The 17,683-nt window shown below is 39.9% G+C and overlaps 1 long non-coding RNA gene across 2 annotated transcripts in view; it reads right to left on the minus strand.

Moving 5' to 3' along the window:
• LOC139041736 (uncharacterized) overlaps positions 1 to 17,248 on the minus strand; it is a 125,078-nt gene extending 107,830 nt beyond the window's left edge. For both annotated transcript variants that reach the window (XR_011497502.1, XR_011497501.1), the window contains exon 1: positions 17,154 to 17,248. This is a non-coding gene — a long non-coding RNA (uncharacterized lncRNA). The remainder of the gene's footprint in view (positions 1 to 17,153) is intronic.
• Between the last annotated feature and the right edge of the window lie 435 nt (positions 17,249 to 17,683).

Here is a 17,683-nt window from a genome sequence, read left to right on the forward strand (position 1 = left end):
AAACTCAGGATTTGCTAAAGAAACTTCAAGACTCTACTGATTCTAACCTTTCTCAATAAAGGAAGAATATAACAAGTAAGGATGAATGGGACACAAAATTTACTCATGAGTGCCATCAAAACTAACTTCTTAATATCTCGAGAATATTCTCGTTTGGTTTAGAAAAAAGTATTCCGCCTCAAAACCAAAACATTTTCCAAATAGCCCTGTATAACAACATAAATCAATGCCTTTGTAGTTTGTCCTCATTGAAATCACTGTCTCATTCCTACGACTCACTCTTCTTCCTATCACCGACTCATTAATCCAAGCCAGAAATCGGAAAGCCATCCTAGATATTACCTTCTCATTCACACCATCCTTCACTATGTCCAATCTCTTACGTTTACCAGTTCTATATCTACTCTATAGACTGCTTTCCAATCAGACCTCAGGTCTATATTACTGCCATTATTGCTTTAATCCAGACCCTCAATTTCTCTTTCCAAGATGGATTGCAGTATTTCAAGTGTCTTCTCTCAGTCACATCCCCGTGAACTCTTCCCCTCTCCTAAAAATGCTTTCCTGATTGATTTATTCCTGTTATGAAATCCTCCAGAACCTTAAAACCTTTTACCTAGAGAGTAGATTCTAAACTCCTTAGACTGACATACAAATTCCTCCATTCTTTGGCCACTGCCTAAATCACCAGTCTCATCCATTGTCATTCTCCTACCTATCTCTTACGATTAAGAATCTGTGTGAAGCTTTCTCTGTCTGCTCTGTCCCATCCTCCGGAATTAAAGGTGATCATCCTCTGCTTTAAGAATCCATAGGCACAACTATTCACGACTCTTCATCAAGCTTGTCACAGTGCATTGTAAATGACTGATTACATGTGTTCCCTAAAACAGGAGTAGCAACGAGTTTTGTTTCTGTTGTGTGCTAATTTTAATCATGGTTAGAGATTGCCCAGAATCACTGTTGGGAACGAATTGTTGAGAAGCTTACCTGACCTGCCGCCAAGCTATACCTACTATTGGAACTGGGGGGGAGAAGAATGGTATTTGGAACAGCTATTGTCATCCTTTCCCTAAACTGTGAGTCCTAGAAGGTAAAGAAATGTGCTGTATTTTTTTCATTCTCAATGCCTGGCACAGTGTCTGACACAAAAATTTATTGAAAATACCAACATGAAGAACCACTCATCCTAATCTTTAACTCCACACACAGGAATCCATACTCATCCTTGCCTGGTCTTTTTAAGGTAAATATACAGTACTTAAGTATAACTTGTAGGACTTGGTTATCAAGAGGTGATATTAATGTGTCATGGGGAAAGTGCCAAAGGATTTGTTAAGAGTGACATCTAAGGCATTCCAAACACAATTTTTACTCCTAGTAGCTTTGTAAAATTTGCCTTGGACAATTATTTGACCCTAACCAAGCTCAATTTCCTCATCAGGAACATAAGGATAATGAAATCTGCCTTGCAAGGTTGCCATAGGGATTAGAAATAAAAAGCATCATTACATAGTGGGCCCTCTGTAAATGATAACTATTCGTATGCGCTATTTTGGTTCGCAGCAAATTTCCATGGGGAGAAATACACTTTTTCAAACCCAAGAAGATAATTTTAGTCCCTTTTAAAAGGCATTTTTCTGCTCAGTTATGTAGGTTCTTTTGTTAGTAACACAGAATCAGGGAATATCAATTATATTTATTACATCTTTATTTTGCCATCGCCCCAGCCCTGAGCTCATACTGCACAACAGCCTCAAGGATGTTTATTATCATTACTTTGAAGAGTCAATGAATAATTGATAACAATGAAACACTTTGCCTTCATGTCATATTTTTCATCTATGGATTTTGAAGGGTTAAGGTTTTTCTTCTCTTTTGTATTTCTCATTCTAGCTTATATTCACCAAGACCCAAAGGAATCCTAAAAAAGAGTAAGACTTTTCCAGAATCACTCAATGGATTCTTTGAATTCTTATGTCACCAAGGATGTCCTTTTCACAATGTTTCCACAGGTTGTGGCTGAACATGTAGAGATTTACATAAGCACATCAAGGAGTTCAGGGGATAAAATGCTGACATACACAGGCTAAAGTCAAGAACTGATAATGAGCAGAACCACACAGTTGAATCTAGTTCATGCCATCCAGTCACTTACTGTCACCTACTAGATTCCAAACTTCAATTCTCACTTAATTTGATCCTATTGGGTGGGTGTTATTATCCTCCAATAAAAAGTAAAAGGTTTGAAAGATCAAGTCACAAGGTGACACAGCATGTTATGGAAGAGACGATGGTGACAGGATTTAAATGCTAATAGTATAATTAATAATAAAAACCACCACCACCATAAACTGATGTGTTATACATGCTATGTACTCTACAAATCCACAGGCTCTCGGGTGGCCACTCAGAGTGAAACCTAGATTACCTTAATTTCAAAGCTGACGTTTTCCATAACACTTAATTTCCTCTAAAAGTAGATGAGTTTGAACATGTCAGGCCCCTCACCATTCAGGGCCTGTCCTTCTTATCCAAAGATCTCCCAGCTTCCCCCAGAGTGCCTCAGCCACTCCAGGGTTGCCTGCCAGTGCAGTGCCACCTGGATCCATCCTTTCCATAGGGATATCGAATGACCTATATGCCACATTTGAGAAAACGCAGGCAAACCTTTTAAAGGTGTTCTTCAATTTATGCAAATAAGTACAACAGTGCCAGACAATCTGACACAGACAGAAGCTTATAATTAAGGAAGCCACAGACCCAAAATTTGTATCACAATGGACAATTAACTCAAAATCATTGTCATTCTGTAATCACTTCAGAACAAGAAGGAGATGAATCACAGCTTTACAAAAGTGTCACCCTGTCTATTTAATGAGTGCTTGCAATATTGTTATAATTTTTATTAGGGTTATCATTAAGCACTTAAGAAGTACTTTATTTGCTAGTAGTTTCCTGCCCCACGCCCACTCCACCACCAAAACAAATCCTGTGGCCATTCTGATTCTGTTTACCCTCATCTTAAACAGCAACAGGAGGTTGGTCCGTGCTGATTTTAACTGACACACCAAATACCTCTTCCCTCTTAGAAAAGCAGTTCTTCTAAATGACATAGAGATGATAAGCAGGGACAAATGACATTCAAATATTGCCACATGGATGGGTAAGTTGTGGGAAGAGCTTTTCTACCCTGGTGAAGATGACCTCAAGAACAACAACTATATACCAGATACTGTGACTGAGAAATGATGTACTGATGAGGTAATCACTAGTCAGTCAAATAACTGTGCTTCTAATAGAAGCAGCTGCTTTGTGATTCAGCAATCTGAGAATCAATGAGCCTTGTGTGGAAATGTTCCATAAACAAGACCGAAAGTCTGAGTCATAAATGTAAACAATATACAGTCACGCACCGCATAGCAATGTTTCAGTCAATGAAGGACCATGTGTACAACGGTGGTCCCGTCAAATGAGTAGCATGTAGCCTAGGTGTGTAGGGGCTATACCATCTAGGTTTGTGTGAGTTCACTCTATGATCTTCGCACACCAACGAAACGGCCCAAGGACACATTTCTCAGAACGTATCCCTGTCATTAAGTGACACGTGACTATAAATCAACTTGCCTAAAATACTGACCACATTTGCCTGCTTCCAGTTTTTTCCCACAATTCTCTTGAAGAGCTGGACATCCTTCTATCAAAACACAAGAGGATTTTATTTCTTCTCTTTCACTTTGAAAAATTCAGTTCAAAGGTAGACTTGAAGGGAAAGAGTTAAAAAATCTAAAAAAGGATTACATACTACCTGTTTCCTTAAATACATGGAGGGAGTCTGGGGCTCTAACAACTAAAGAAAGGGTTTCTATTTTATAGGAACTCGTGGTCTTAGTGGAAGGAAACAAGTTCATCACTCAATGGAAAGATTTCAGACTTGCTGGTATTAACATTTCCCCTAAACAAACATCTCTCCAGAGTTCACATAACGAGATGTTCTCTTGAGCTAAAAACCATACAGCATCATTGAAAGCAAGCAAAAGTTGTGTGACAGACACACACAAGTGACCACAACATTGTCAGTCAGCCATTCCTAAAGCCACGGATCTTTTCTTCCATTACAGAAAAAGGTATAATTCAGAGAAAGCGAGTGTGTGGGTGTGTAGCATTGGAGAGGAAGTGAGAGAATCAAATCATGAAATAAAATAATACTCTTTTATCCATTTCTAAATTTCATGGAATATTCATTGCCCCTAAAATCAAAGTCAAACAGAAAGATATTTTGCTACGTATCTCTAATCACCATAGTATGGAATTAGATTAGCAGGCCCACAGGGCACTACCATAACATCTCTCTACAAGCCAAGCCACGATATCTTAGAATGCTGATTATTAAGATATATTTCACGCATGTTTATCCCTATCATTAAAAGTGAGCTGTACAACAAAGTATCATGTTATATAGTTTCAAACGGTTATCAAAGGCTTCCACCCATTGTCATGGATCTGCTTCATACACAGCCAAGGATTTCAGAATACTACAGTTAGGGCAAGGTCCGGTATTCCTAACACACAAGTCACCTTAAAAAAGGACAAGGGCCTCATAAATCTCAGCTGCTATTTGCAAGGCTCAGGGAAAATGTACAAATGGAGGCCAACATAAAACATGTCTAAATATTTAAAACATAAATTAAGATGAAATATTTCATTATAACTATTTATAATTCTACTATTCAATGTCCATATAGTTGCCAATATACAGCACTGATAAAGAATTGAAATATCACGTTACATCTAGGTATGGTCCAACAGAATTGACTGCAATGATGGAAGCATTCCATATCTGTGTCATCCATTGCACTAGCCACATGTAGTGACTGAGCACTTGAAATGTGGCTAGTGAAACTGGGAACTAAATTTTAACATTATTTAATTTTAATAGCCAACTGTGGCTCTTGGCTGCCATATCCAACAACAAGATCTAGACCCATAATAATGTTCCCCAGCTGCCATATGCAATGGTTGCTGATACTGTACTAATTCATGCGAACCTCTGGTAAAATGCATTAGAAGAAGATAAGCAAGAAGGTGCACATTTATATTTCTGAGAAACTTACTTCACTATGCAAGATCTTTCACGTTCACACTAACAGAGGAAGATTTGACAAACTGCTCTGTCTCTTATCTATAAAAGTGCTTCATTGCTCAAATCCTCCTCACTCTTTGAAGCAGACTCCACCTGCAACATCAGCAGCAGCCTAACCCACAAACATTCACTACGTTTCGATTCAGTCACCTTTAATTTCAAAGATACAGGGCGAGAGGTGTGGAGAAGCTTTCCCCTGGTTAGCCTGTGCTACACGTGACATTGAATGCTTGGGATTATAGGCTTCTCCATGCCAACTGAGTGCTGGATCCAAAGTGGCAGAGGTGCCTGTGTATCCCTCAGTAAATTTAAATGTGTGTGTGAATGTACGTGTGAGAGAGACAGAGAGAGACCAAGAAAAACAGGAAGGGCCCTACTAAAATGTGGGTCTCTGGTTGGGAAGCCTTTTGCCTCAGAAGTACTGCAATGGCCTTGTGTAAAAAGCAATCAGAAATTTGGGTTTAACAGTTCTATGTTGTATAAAATTAGCTTAAGGAGACATTTTTACTTAGAAACAAATGGAAAAATGTTTCTTACCGACAAGCAGCAATATTACCAAAGGAAAAAGCAGCAAAAGCAGCTGGTAAATACTGATTTTCACTCCCTTTACCCCACAAATAATGACATATCCATTATTATGGCTGGTATTCTCAACACAAATCATTTCCTGTATGTGTTTGTATGTGAGCATGATTTTAAAAGCAAATAACAAAGTATACGGAGATATCAATAAAAAGAGAAGCACATGGAAAGAAAATGGAATAAATCGTCAGTCAACAATTTAGGGGTCAACAAACCACAGAATTAAAATATCACCTATAGCCTGGTATTGACCATCCACTAGGCTCCAGTCTTGGGGGCTGGATGGCATTGCAGATAAGTGAGCACTGAAATATTAGTACTTGAAGGTGACTTTGCCAGTTTTGCCAGACATTAATAAAACCAAATGTCCCCATTCTGTCCTTTTATTAGTCTCATGTCCAGAATTTTCATAGTTTGAGGGAAACTGAAACGGGTCTGATCTGTTGTTGGCAGCCCTTAAAACTGCCTCAGCCCTGGCCCAGAATATTCCTGATCTCTACCCAGAGGGGAAATACAAAAGGAAAGGGGTCATCACTATCCTTTGAGAAGGGAAGCGGACAATGCAGTCTTCAGGGAGGGAGCCACACATATGGTAGAAAGTTCCATTAAGATCTTCCGGACTTGTGTTCCCAAAGGGGGCTGTCCCCAAGTTCAGTCTGTAGGACTCCTCATTATTCTTAGGCCAAGCAAAACTCCCTAAAGGACTTACGAGGCCCTTCTTTATACGGCCCCTGCTTACCTCAACAAGTTCATCCCTTCTCCAGCCACACCACTTATTATGCTATTCAAACGCACAATTCTCTCTCTCCCCCTCCCTCTCTCATTTCAGTGCCTTTGCCTGTGAAGTTCCTCTGGTCCGGTATAATCTCCCTCCACTTCCAGCATCTCCCTCGCCCTTCTCTCTGACCTCTACTTCTCTGCCTCCAAGTTGGATTCAGTTTTCTCCCATGGGCTCTCATACCACCCAAAATCTTACCCACTGAAGCAGTTATCACTCTAAGATGATTCCATCCTTATCTGCCTGTATCATCCACTAGGCTAGAAGTTCCATTATAGCAGGAACCCCATCTGTCTTATCCACCATTGCATACCCAGAGCCGGCACAATCGGAGGAACAGAAGAGTAGGAGCTAACCTTGATTATGCACTTACCGTGTACCAGACAGCCTATTAACTTGTCTTCTCTTCCCTAATCCTGTGAGGTAGGCACCATTATAACCCTCATTGTACAGATGTGAAAACCTGACCACAGAAAAGCTAAGAAACTTGCCTAAGGTCATGTAACTGTGAGTGGCAGAACTAGAATTGAAACCCATCTGGATTCAGAGCCTATGATCTTAATCACTATGCTCTGCCGTTTCCTGACATAATAGGTGTTCAGTAAATACTTTGAGGGTAAGTAGATGAAGGAAGGAAAGAAGGAATAAAATCCCTAAATGAATGATGCTTTGGCATATTTCTGACATGCATCATGTCCCCCTCAGCACTACCAAGCATGAGCCTTACTCCTTTTCTGATTCAATTTCAAGAACTGCAAATGACAAAATATTGTCACTTGGGGTCATTCAGTGAGATTGAATCTTATGCAAAAAAGAGTTAACATGGTAGCCCCAAAACTGCTTTCCTTAGAAAGGCTTGCTTGCAAACTTGTCCCTTGGCTGGCAACTGGGAACCTGACTGGTAAACAGTTCCCTACTGATATAAAACTTCCTTTAAATGATAAGAGCAGCGCACTGTGCTTGAATTGTGCAAAGAATATGGTTTATGCTGAACATCTGCTGTCCTCTGGGAGTCTGGAATTTTGGTACATGCTGGTCAGAGTGCCTTTGTGACTAGACCCAAAAAAACATCGGGTGCTGAGTCTTTAATGAGCTTCCCTGTCAGACAACACTTCACACATTGTCACAACTCAGCATTAAGGGCATCTATTGTGACTCTGAAAGAGGACTCTTGGAAGCTTGCGGCTGGTTTCCTCCAGACTTTGTCCATGTCCCATTATCCTCTGTGTATCTTGCTTTGAATCCTGTCACTGTAATAAATCTTAGCCATGTGTGACTATATGCTGAGTCCTATGAATCTTTTCAGCAAATCATCAAACACAGAAGTGGTCTTGGGACCCCCCAACACAAATCCCTTTACGAGGGTGGCATGAAGCAGGAGAAAAAGTAAGAGTGACCAACGTCTCCAGGCATGTTTGCTATAAAAGTACAATAACTGCACTGGGTTGAATCAAAGCCATTCTCCCACTGAAATAAACAGAAGTAATGAATTTAGACAGAAAAACCCCGTATTCCAATGTCATCACTGTCAATATTGAGATAAGTGACCTTGTGCAAACAATTAAACATCTCAGAACTTTGTTTCCTTATCTGTAATATTGGAAAAAGAATGCCTATTTCTTGGTACTATTATGAGATTTAGTTGGAACAACATATGTAAATAACCCTAGGGCTGTTCCTAGCATGAATAATCACTCAATAAATATACAATTATCAATTCTAAGACCCTGAAACATTTCTACTGCACAAAGTATAAAAGGACACAATAATACATTTAGTCTGTTAAGATTTATTTCTGTAAGTTTAACTAACCACCCTAACGACCCAACACACACATATTGACTTGCTTTAAAAATAAATATATAAAAAGAACAAATAAATACTGCAGTCTATATAATTTTTCCTGCAGTCTATATAATTATAAGCCAAATAACAATCAACAAATGTGGGAGCTTTTGTTCAGGTGCCAGCTACATGGCTCTCACAAAACCAGACTTTAACATTTTATTAATCATAAGACAGCACTAAATTTACTTCCCACCTGACAGTTTTAAACATGCCGTCAAATGGTGAGTTAATTAAGTGACAGTGTCCACGTTACTCAGGAAGATAAAGCAATAAACGGCTTCTGCGGCAGATTAAATGCCAGAATAAAATTGAGGTGTCTTTGACAAACCACAGGAGAGGTCGCTGGCTACTCTCTGCCGTCCTCGAACCTGGGCTGCAGTCCCAGAGACCAGGAACATCTGCAGATCCAGCAATTACGATGCATTTTTCAAGGTGTGGTAGGAGGCACCTCAGATTCTTCAGAAAATAAAGTAGGGGCTGAGCAGCGAGATGCTACTCTGCCCACAGCCCGCTACACTCCACCAGCAGCTCCAGTTATATCTCATTTAAACAACTCATTCTCCAAAAAGGAAGGAAGGAAAGAAGGAAAGCAGGAAGGAAAAGAGAGAAATATTGGACTAGATGATCTGCTATTTACATCTGCCCGATTCCAACCTTCCATGAGTTGAGAGACTGGAGCCTCCCCTTTCCACTTTGCCCTGACAATCTCCAATGCTACAGACCCAACACCTTCCTCAGGAGACAGTGATCCACTCTTAACATAACTGTAATCAGCAGAGGAAGCAAAGAAAATGATGAGGACAAAGAAGGAGAGATGGGAACCAGCACATATTGTACCAGCCATTATTCTAGAAGTTATACGATATATATTTCATTTATTCTTTTCAACACCTTGCAAATCCCATCTAATTTACTCTTTACAAGAACTTTGCACAGTGTTTTTACTTTGATTTCACAAGGGAATAAACTGTGAGATTAGAAAATTTAAGAAGTATGTTTAAAAAAAAAAAAATAGAAGAAACCATTGAGCAGCCTTCCTTCACCTGGAAGTGCCAAAGTCTACAAAGAATATGACATGTGTGTGTAATTTATAGAAAAAGTCTGGAATATTAAAAATATTAACAGCAGTTACCACTGGGAAGGGAACTAGAGAGAGGAGGACTCCCTTTCTGATGCCCTGTAACCTTATACAGCAGGAGGGAAAAGGGAGCTCTCTGGGGCCTCCTTTATATGGGCACTAATCCCACTCATGAGGGATGCACTCTCATGACCTCGTCCCCTCCCAGAGGCCCCATCTCCCAAAACTATTACCTTAGGCATTAGGTTTCAATATATGAGTTTTGGGGAGGTGCAAGCACTCAGTCTATAGTACGCATTTTATTCTATATGCTTTTACATTATTTGAATATTTTGTTTCAATAATGTATTAATATGTTAGTCTTACAATTTAAGGAAGAGAGAAAAAAGAATTTTCTGTTTATAACAACACACACTTTGCATCAGTCTGACCAGAAGATTATCAAATAGCTTTGCAAACAAATTTCCTGAACAATGGGTTACAAGGCTCCCATTTTCACATTCAACTGTGTCACTAATCTGCTTAGCTAAATCCTGCCCTACAGCGTTAAAACAGTGAATGTGGATTGCGGATGGACGGGATCCACGATTTTCATTCAGAGATATTAAGCATCTACAACTCCGCCCCTTCCACCTGCTCACCCTCCTTCTTTCAGGCCATGTGAGCTGTTTGGTGCCGCCTTTTTGTAATGAGAGTTGTGTCGCTACATTTATGAATTATGTCAAAGTGTAGTCTCCTGCCAGCACAGGGCCCTCTGGAAACAGGCACTCCCTCAAAGGGAAATCCTTAATCCTTAATCACAGCTGGAACTCAAAAATGAGAAATTTCTCATAAGACATTATGTTTTACTAAAAAGGAAAACAGGATTATCTTTTATTGGCATACTAGCCATTCCTAGTACATATATGTATACGTGAGTAAAATTTATTATTATATTAATCAAAATTTATCACATTTTAATTCAGATGTGCTCTCCCATCTAATCTCTACACTAGCTTTGTATTGTTTTCCTCATTGAAGAAAATACAGTTTAGTGTAATTATTTTGCTGAAAATCGTTCAGTCAGTAAACAGCAGAACTGAAACTTGAATCTAGTTCCTTGGGCTCGAATTCTATACTCTATAACCTAACAATAAGCTAACATCATTTCAGTTGGAAGAGAGGGAGATGAAAAGCCATTAAGTTCTCAAAGCCCCCTGAAGTTAAAATCATGATGCATTGATAATTCCTATTATCAAGAAGCTGACCTGATAAAAACATGTAATAATTAGACTGTGGTTGATTTAGTTAATTGTAATATCAAGCAACTAGAATGAAAACCTACTATTAGAAGAGGAATTTGGAAATTTTCCTTCCTAGCAAGAAACCTAACTCCACAAATATCATAACGATGGTTGATAGTTATTTTTCATATCTCACCTCTTTTGCCTAATTATAGCACTTAGAAGTAGGCACAGAATTAAATATATTTATTCATTCGTTCATTCCACACATATTTAGTGATAATTATTAACTATGTTTTACAATAATTGATTTATAAAATGGCTTAGCCCAAGATGTCTACATTTTAAAATTGAACAAAATATCAATATAGGAAAATGGAAGGCAAATATCAGATGTAATTTCTAAACAACTAAAGAATGCCTAAAAGACCAACTTGATTGTCTCTTGGGAAAAGGGTTTGACTGTGGGGAGGGTAGGCCAGGGAGCGGCTGGGTTTTCTAGTGCCTCATAGAAGTATTTGATTTTCTAGACTGTAATTATATCTTACTTCAATCCAAAAGTAAATTTGTAAAAACATTCTCAGACACATCATGTTCAATTTCACATTATAGCCACAAATATACTGACACATGCATGTGCCGCTCAGTGTGGCCTGTCTCCTTGGGAGAAGGGTGCTGGGCTATAACTGATTCCTTTTAGTGTGGTCACATTTTCCTGGTTCTTCATTTATCTGGTAATTTTGGATTGTATCATGGCTTACTTTAAAGCAGCCATTAATAACAATAATTTATTCAAAAGTAGAAAATCTGGGACAAATGGCCAAAATGCCAAGACAAAAGGTGAAAGCCTGGGCAAACCAGAACATGTGATCAGCCTAACTACAGAGCAAGTGGAAGATTCCCACTAATTGAGGCTCTAGAAATCATAGTCTACCCATTAGTCAACCTGGCCCTGCAAAGAAGGGAAGGTTAAAAGGATTCGCCTTTGAATCTGCTGCATTCAGCCCTGCTTCCAACACATAACCTCAACCCAGCACGATCCACCCAGAAGTATAGTCAATCGAGCCAGTAAGACAGGCAGTTTAATTCAAGAGAATTCTGCCTCTCTGCTTACTCCAGAAGAACAATCACCCAAATACACTGCAGGGAGAAACTAAAAGCCAAACTTGACCCTTGTGCGCTAGGCAACTCTGCCCACAGTGAAATGGGAGGTCACAGCCAACACTACACAGGCGACCTCAGTGTTCTGGACAGGAGACCAGTGGCAGGTGCAGGAGTCAGAGCTGCCCAGTAACAACACAGCCGAGTGCCAGATGGGCAGACTGCCCACAGCCAGAGAGATGAGCAATGCACCAGTGAGAAATGACAACGGACAGAAAACAAAGAGATTGACCTCTGCCAACCAAAGAGGAGTCTTCTCCCTGGCATGTCCACCCAAAGAAAGAATGCATGGAATAAAATATTGAAACTGTTCAAGTGGACATGCCAAGAAGAGGATACCCAGGTAGCCATCCAAAGTAAGGGTAAGCGGTCACCACGGTCTGATGGCTCTGCCAACCCAAAGCAGAACTGGAAATCAGAAACGTTTGAAGAACGTTTGGAGTCAGACAAATGGCAAAAAGGAAGAACTAGGTAGGTGCAAACCCAAAGTAGAAATTCGTAAAGAAAGATTAAACAAATAAAATTGGAGCGAGGAAATATTTCAGCACAAAATAAACAAAGCTAACAAATATTAATAAATCAGAACTTCCTTTGCCAACTTGTGGAATATGTTCAAATGGAAACCATCATGGGACTAGTGTCGATGACTGAGTCTATGATCATAACTGGGAGAGGAAAAGGAGTAGGTGTTGGGGTATGAAGACGAGGAAAGACTTTGGACCTACAGAATAAACAAAAAAGGACAATTAACACATCAAAATGTTTTTTATTTAAAAAAAATCTTCTTAGGAGCATCATCGCAGGACCTGGGGAGCACAAGAAAACAGTTACTTTTTCCATACTTGCATCATTTGTGTTCTTACACTAACCAATGTTGAGAAATGGTAAGCTTTTCTTTCTGTTGTTTTTCACAATAGCAAGTGATGTATACCTTGTTAAAAAACAAGGCAACAGGGGCAGGCCCAGTGGTGTAGTGCTTAAGTTTGCGTGCTCCACTTCTTCAGCCCAGGGTCCACAGGTTCAGATCCTGGGTATGGACCTACACACCACTCATCAGGCCATGCTGTGGCAGCATCCCACATGGAAAGTAGAGGAAGACTGGTATGGATGTTAACTTAGGGTCAGTCTTGCTCAAGCAAAAAGAGGAAGATTGGCAACAGATGTTAGCTCAGGGAGAATCTTCCTCAGCAAAAAAAAAAAGGCAACAGGCCCAAAATGGAGTTGTTTATGCTAAGCCCTGTGTCAACAAATACAGTTATGGCTCTCCCAGAATGAGAATCTTAAACTAGTCCATCAGGAATCACCTGATCAGCACTAGCTAGGTAATCTGCCTGACAGACCCTGTCATCCTCTAAATGAAAGTAATCTTGTAATACCCAATCTGGTTTTTGCCTAGTATAACTTCCTGTTTCCCCTCCCTTCTGCCTATAAAAGTCCCATTTTGTACAGCTCCTCGGAGCTCCTTTCTATCTGCGATTGGATTCTTACTGATTCAAAATCAACTTTTGCTCAAATAAAACTCTTAAAATTTTTACTATGCCTCAGTTTTAACACCTGGTATTATGAGAAGCATACACATCCTAGAAAAGAAATGGATGAGAGGACAAGGATGGAAGTTTGTAAATCATCAACATATGACTATCGACAACTCTTATTTTTTTATTCAGAATGTATGTAAATTTAAATGTATATTTCTGAGCAAAAAAAACCCTACTCAACATTTCTCGGTAAAAATGCAAAACAAGGGGTAAATGTCTGCCAAAAAATAAATGACAGTCAAACTAAAAATCACTTTCCATTTAAGCCTCAGCTTAATTCAGATCGACATTCAGCAGAGCAATACACAGGGCTGTCAAACAACGCCACATCAAGCTGAAAAAAAGAAATCACCATATAAAACCCAAATGAATTCAACATAAAAGGGCAAACAAATATAATTACATATCTACAGCCCTCAGAGGTCCTTTTTATCCTTAAAAACTAACTAAGATGAATTGACTCCCCCATTCCCCGCACTGTGGTATGGTCTGTACTCTCTCGGAGCATTGGTGGATTTGGGGGTGATGGTTCTCATCACTTCTCTTGACGAATTTCTGCACTCCCCAATTTCCTGTACTTTCCCACTGCCCCTGCTCCTGTGCCTGTTTCCTCTCTCTGGCCCATTGTTACTTAACGCGTGGCTCTGGCCCCTCCTCTTCATCCACCAAAGCACCACCACTACAAGGCGGATGCACGCAGTGAACTTGTACTGAGGGTTTCAAGACATCCCAGGGTGCCTAGACTACAGCACAGAACAGCAACCAACTTGAAAGTCCACAGCAGATGACACGGTCTGGGTATTTCTTGGCCAGAGTCACCACAGGATTATGCCTAAGAGTAATCCTCTTCTCTACGCCCCAGTCCATTACTGTGTTGTAGATCCATTCTGCGAAGACAGATCCTTCTCCTCCATATTTCAAAGCCTAATAAGCTTCTGTCTCTTCTTCACAGGAATGATTCAAAGCGATGTTACTTTACTACACACGACAATTCAGCTTTCAAACCTTTTCCCACATCAGCTCCCGGATGTACCTTTACATACCCCTCTGCTGCACCCTGAAGATAAACTATATGGTGTTTTGCTAAATAAAATGGCTGCCTAGGACACATCTCGACTCTTACTACAACCAAAATCAACCAGAGGCTAGGAGTTCACTTTTCTTTATCTTGGGCCAAATAAAATGATTCAGAAGTTCCTCTATCACTAACCAGGACTCATATTTTAAATAATAGTAAATGTCTAGTTCTGTGAAGAAGAACTCGCAGAGTTAGTTTAGAAAGGCTTTGAGTGCTTGAGAAAATTTTTTTTGACCATAGAGAACATAAGAGTGAGGACGAGAAGAGGTCTTAAGTTTTTCTTACTTTCCATATTTTAGGGGAATGAAAGAAGTAAAGAGATAAAAACATAGAAAATAGAGTAAGAGAAAAACCACAAGAAAAAGGCTCAAATCTTGGGAAATTTGGTGAGATGAGATATAACTATTGCAAGATTCAGAATAAATGCGTAGAATTGCGATGGAAGAGAGTGCATTCCGATGCCACACCAAGAAAAGGCCATTTGGGCGGATGATTTCTGGAGTGGTAAAGGGGAGCAGGCAGGGGTCATTTGCAAGGACTTCCGCCTCATTGACTTTTGCTTCCTCCAGGGTCCTTTTTGGCTGATCTGTCATCTATGGTTCAGTAGGAGAGGAGTTATTTTCACTTTCTCCCTTTTCGCCTCGTGGCTCTTGGCTCTTTAGGATGGTGTTTAGCTCAGACAACAGCTGGCTACTGTCAGTTTTCTGTAGGGTTATGAAATACAGCACTTCAGTGTTTATTTCAGAGGCTTTTTGAAAACACTTGTATCTGGCTTCCACTTTTGACTGCCTGGACCTCTGTGTTTACTCATTATGGAAAAAAAAATGGAAAGGAAAAGACAAGAGGCTCTCTGTGGCAATAGGAATGCCCTTCAAAAGGCAGGCTGCGTATTTAGGGGAAAGGAATTCAAATAACGGAGAGGCTAATGCGATCTGGACCCCCTCTGTCTGGTGGCCTGGTGTCTGATGAGGATGTCTGCCATCGCGGTCGACTTCTTTCTGAAGCTTGTGTCCCCCTAATCTGGGCCTCACTTGCTCACTAGCTTTCCTTCTCAAGAATTTCCAGTGGCTCTACTACTGGCCTCCCCTTCAGCTGATTCTTTCTTCCAGGTGGTCTAACTAAAATTCCTTTAGATTTCCTTCAGGAAATCTTTTCCCTCACCTCTAGAATTTCATTGCTTCTCTGTCCACACAGGAAACTTAAACGATAGAAAAAGCTTAAGATTTGGAGCCAGACATACATGGGGGCAAATCATAACTCTGCCACAAGCTATATGAACAGAGGACCTCTATGACCCCTAGCTGGGCCTCACTTTCCTCATGTTAAAACCTTTTTGTCTATACGACCTTCACATCCAGGCACAGCAGAAAAGAAGTCATGAAAAAGCACATTTCTTAAGGGCAAAGAAAAACTCAAAATAGAGTTGAGAAGACAAATCATCGAGCACCCTGCATATGCATGTCTGCCTTGTCAATATGTTGAGTCAAGGTTTTCTATGGTTCCAACTTGCAATAGCATGAATTTTCCAGAATTTCCAGACTCGGTCCCTGAGCAGAGGGCTAATAAGGACTTGAGAAACTCAAAGATTTGCAATGAACCCAGCCTTTCATAGTAGAGAGCCCCGAGTTCAATGCTAGTTCTGCCACTTGCTGGCTGGGTGATTTAAGGAGCTCACTTGACCTCTCTGATTCTATTTCTTCCCCTATAAAACAATATTCATAATGCTCCCCTCTTAAAGATGTCATGAAAATGAAATGGAATAAATTGTGTAAGGTTTGTGATTCGAGACACAAAATAAACATTCAATAAATATTAGTTTCCTTACATCAACCAACTATAATTTCACGAGGATTCCTGGCCAAGAAGGCAGTCTGAGAACTCACTTTAGGTGGACAAAGTGAGCATCTTTTAAGGAACTAACACTTAAACCTACATACATCAAATTTTATATCTCAATTTACACCAAGCTGCTTTTCTGTCAAGGAAATACCCAAAATGCACAGAAAACGTACAAAAGGAATCCCAGTATTGATACCGCCTGTCCAGTCTCAGATTCTTTCCTTATCCCAAGGCTGAAAGTCTAACTAAAGGGACCAAGAGGGGCTGGCGCAGCAATGGACAAGTTTGCATAATACCTTGGTCAGGATGCCTATCACCTTCTCTGTGCATTCGACCTTTATTTTCTCCATTTCTTCCTCGGGTGTCAGGGACATGTGGGAGGAAAACGATTTTCTTATAATTTTCACCAAAGGAAAAAAAAAAAGCATCTGTAGTTGAAGCTACGGAAGCAAAATTGAAAGAAAGAAATTGTTTCCTAGTGTCCTTTCTGCTCTTTGAAGAGGACAGTTTTCCAAACCTTGGGACTCAGCAAGAGTTCTTGTCGTTTAGCAAATACACACTGCCCTCTGTCGGAAAAGTGGCGCATTGCCACTCTGCTGACAAGACCAGTGTAAGAATCAACGGAAGCACTTTATTAAGTAAAATTGGTGGAAAATGGTAAGTTTCCTGTCTAAAACTTCAGGGCTCCATCGCTCCTAGTCAGAACAAAAGCAAAGAATGAATAACAAAAGAGTCCTCCACAAAAATCGAACACTACAAAGTCTATCCCAGATATAACCCTCGCGGATGATTTTTTTTTTAAGGAAATAAATAAAAGAGACAGGTTTTGTTAAAATAAAAAAAGGCTTTAGTTAAAACGCTTTCGTTTGTAGTTTTAACCCTTACCGTGATTGCCAAAATTAGCTGAGGCAGCTCACTGACTCCACTTCCTCTGGGACTGAAATGGGTCACTTCCTGCTTGCAAAGGCACCGAAAATAGCTGCTCAGCTGTTGCCTTTGAAGGACTAAAATGCCTCTGATTAAAGCATAAAAGCAAGAAACAGGAAGGTTTATATTTGCCATAGTGCTGTCTAACGCTGCCACTCTGGTGCCTTAAATATTATAGTTTCAAAATCATAGTAAGCACTTAATTCCTAAAAGTATTTTTAAGCAAATTCAAACAGACCCACAGAGACTCAGTTCCAACGCCAGCCTCTTATCAACGCCAAAGCACAAGTGGAAACACGTGTTTTCAAAGAAAAAGAAATTGAAAATTTAACCAGTAAAGGGACAATATTAATGAGTGAAGACATTTGATAAAGAAAAGATAAAAATGACAGAATGCACACATATTATTCAGGTACTCAAAGAAGTGGATGTGGACTTTTCAAGGGAAATGCAAAAGAACCTTCTAGAGAATGTATTTTCTGCTACGT

The sequence above is a fragment of the Equus asinus genome, chromosome 23 (assembly GCF_041296235.1).
Source record: "Equus asinus isolate D_3611 breed Donkey chromosome 23, EquAss-T2T_v2, whole genome shotgun sequence".
Lineage (NCBI taxonomy): Eukaryota > Metazoa > Chordata > Mammalia > Perissodactyla > Equidae > Equus > Equus asinus.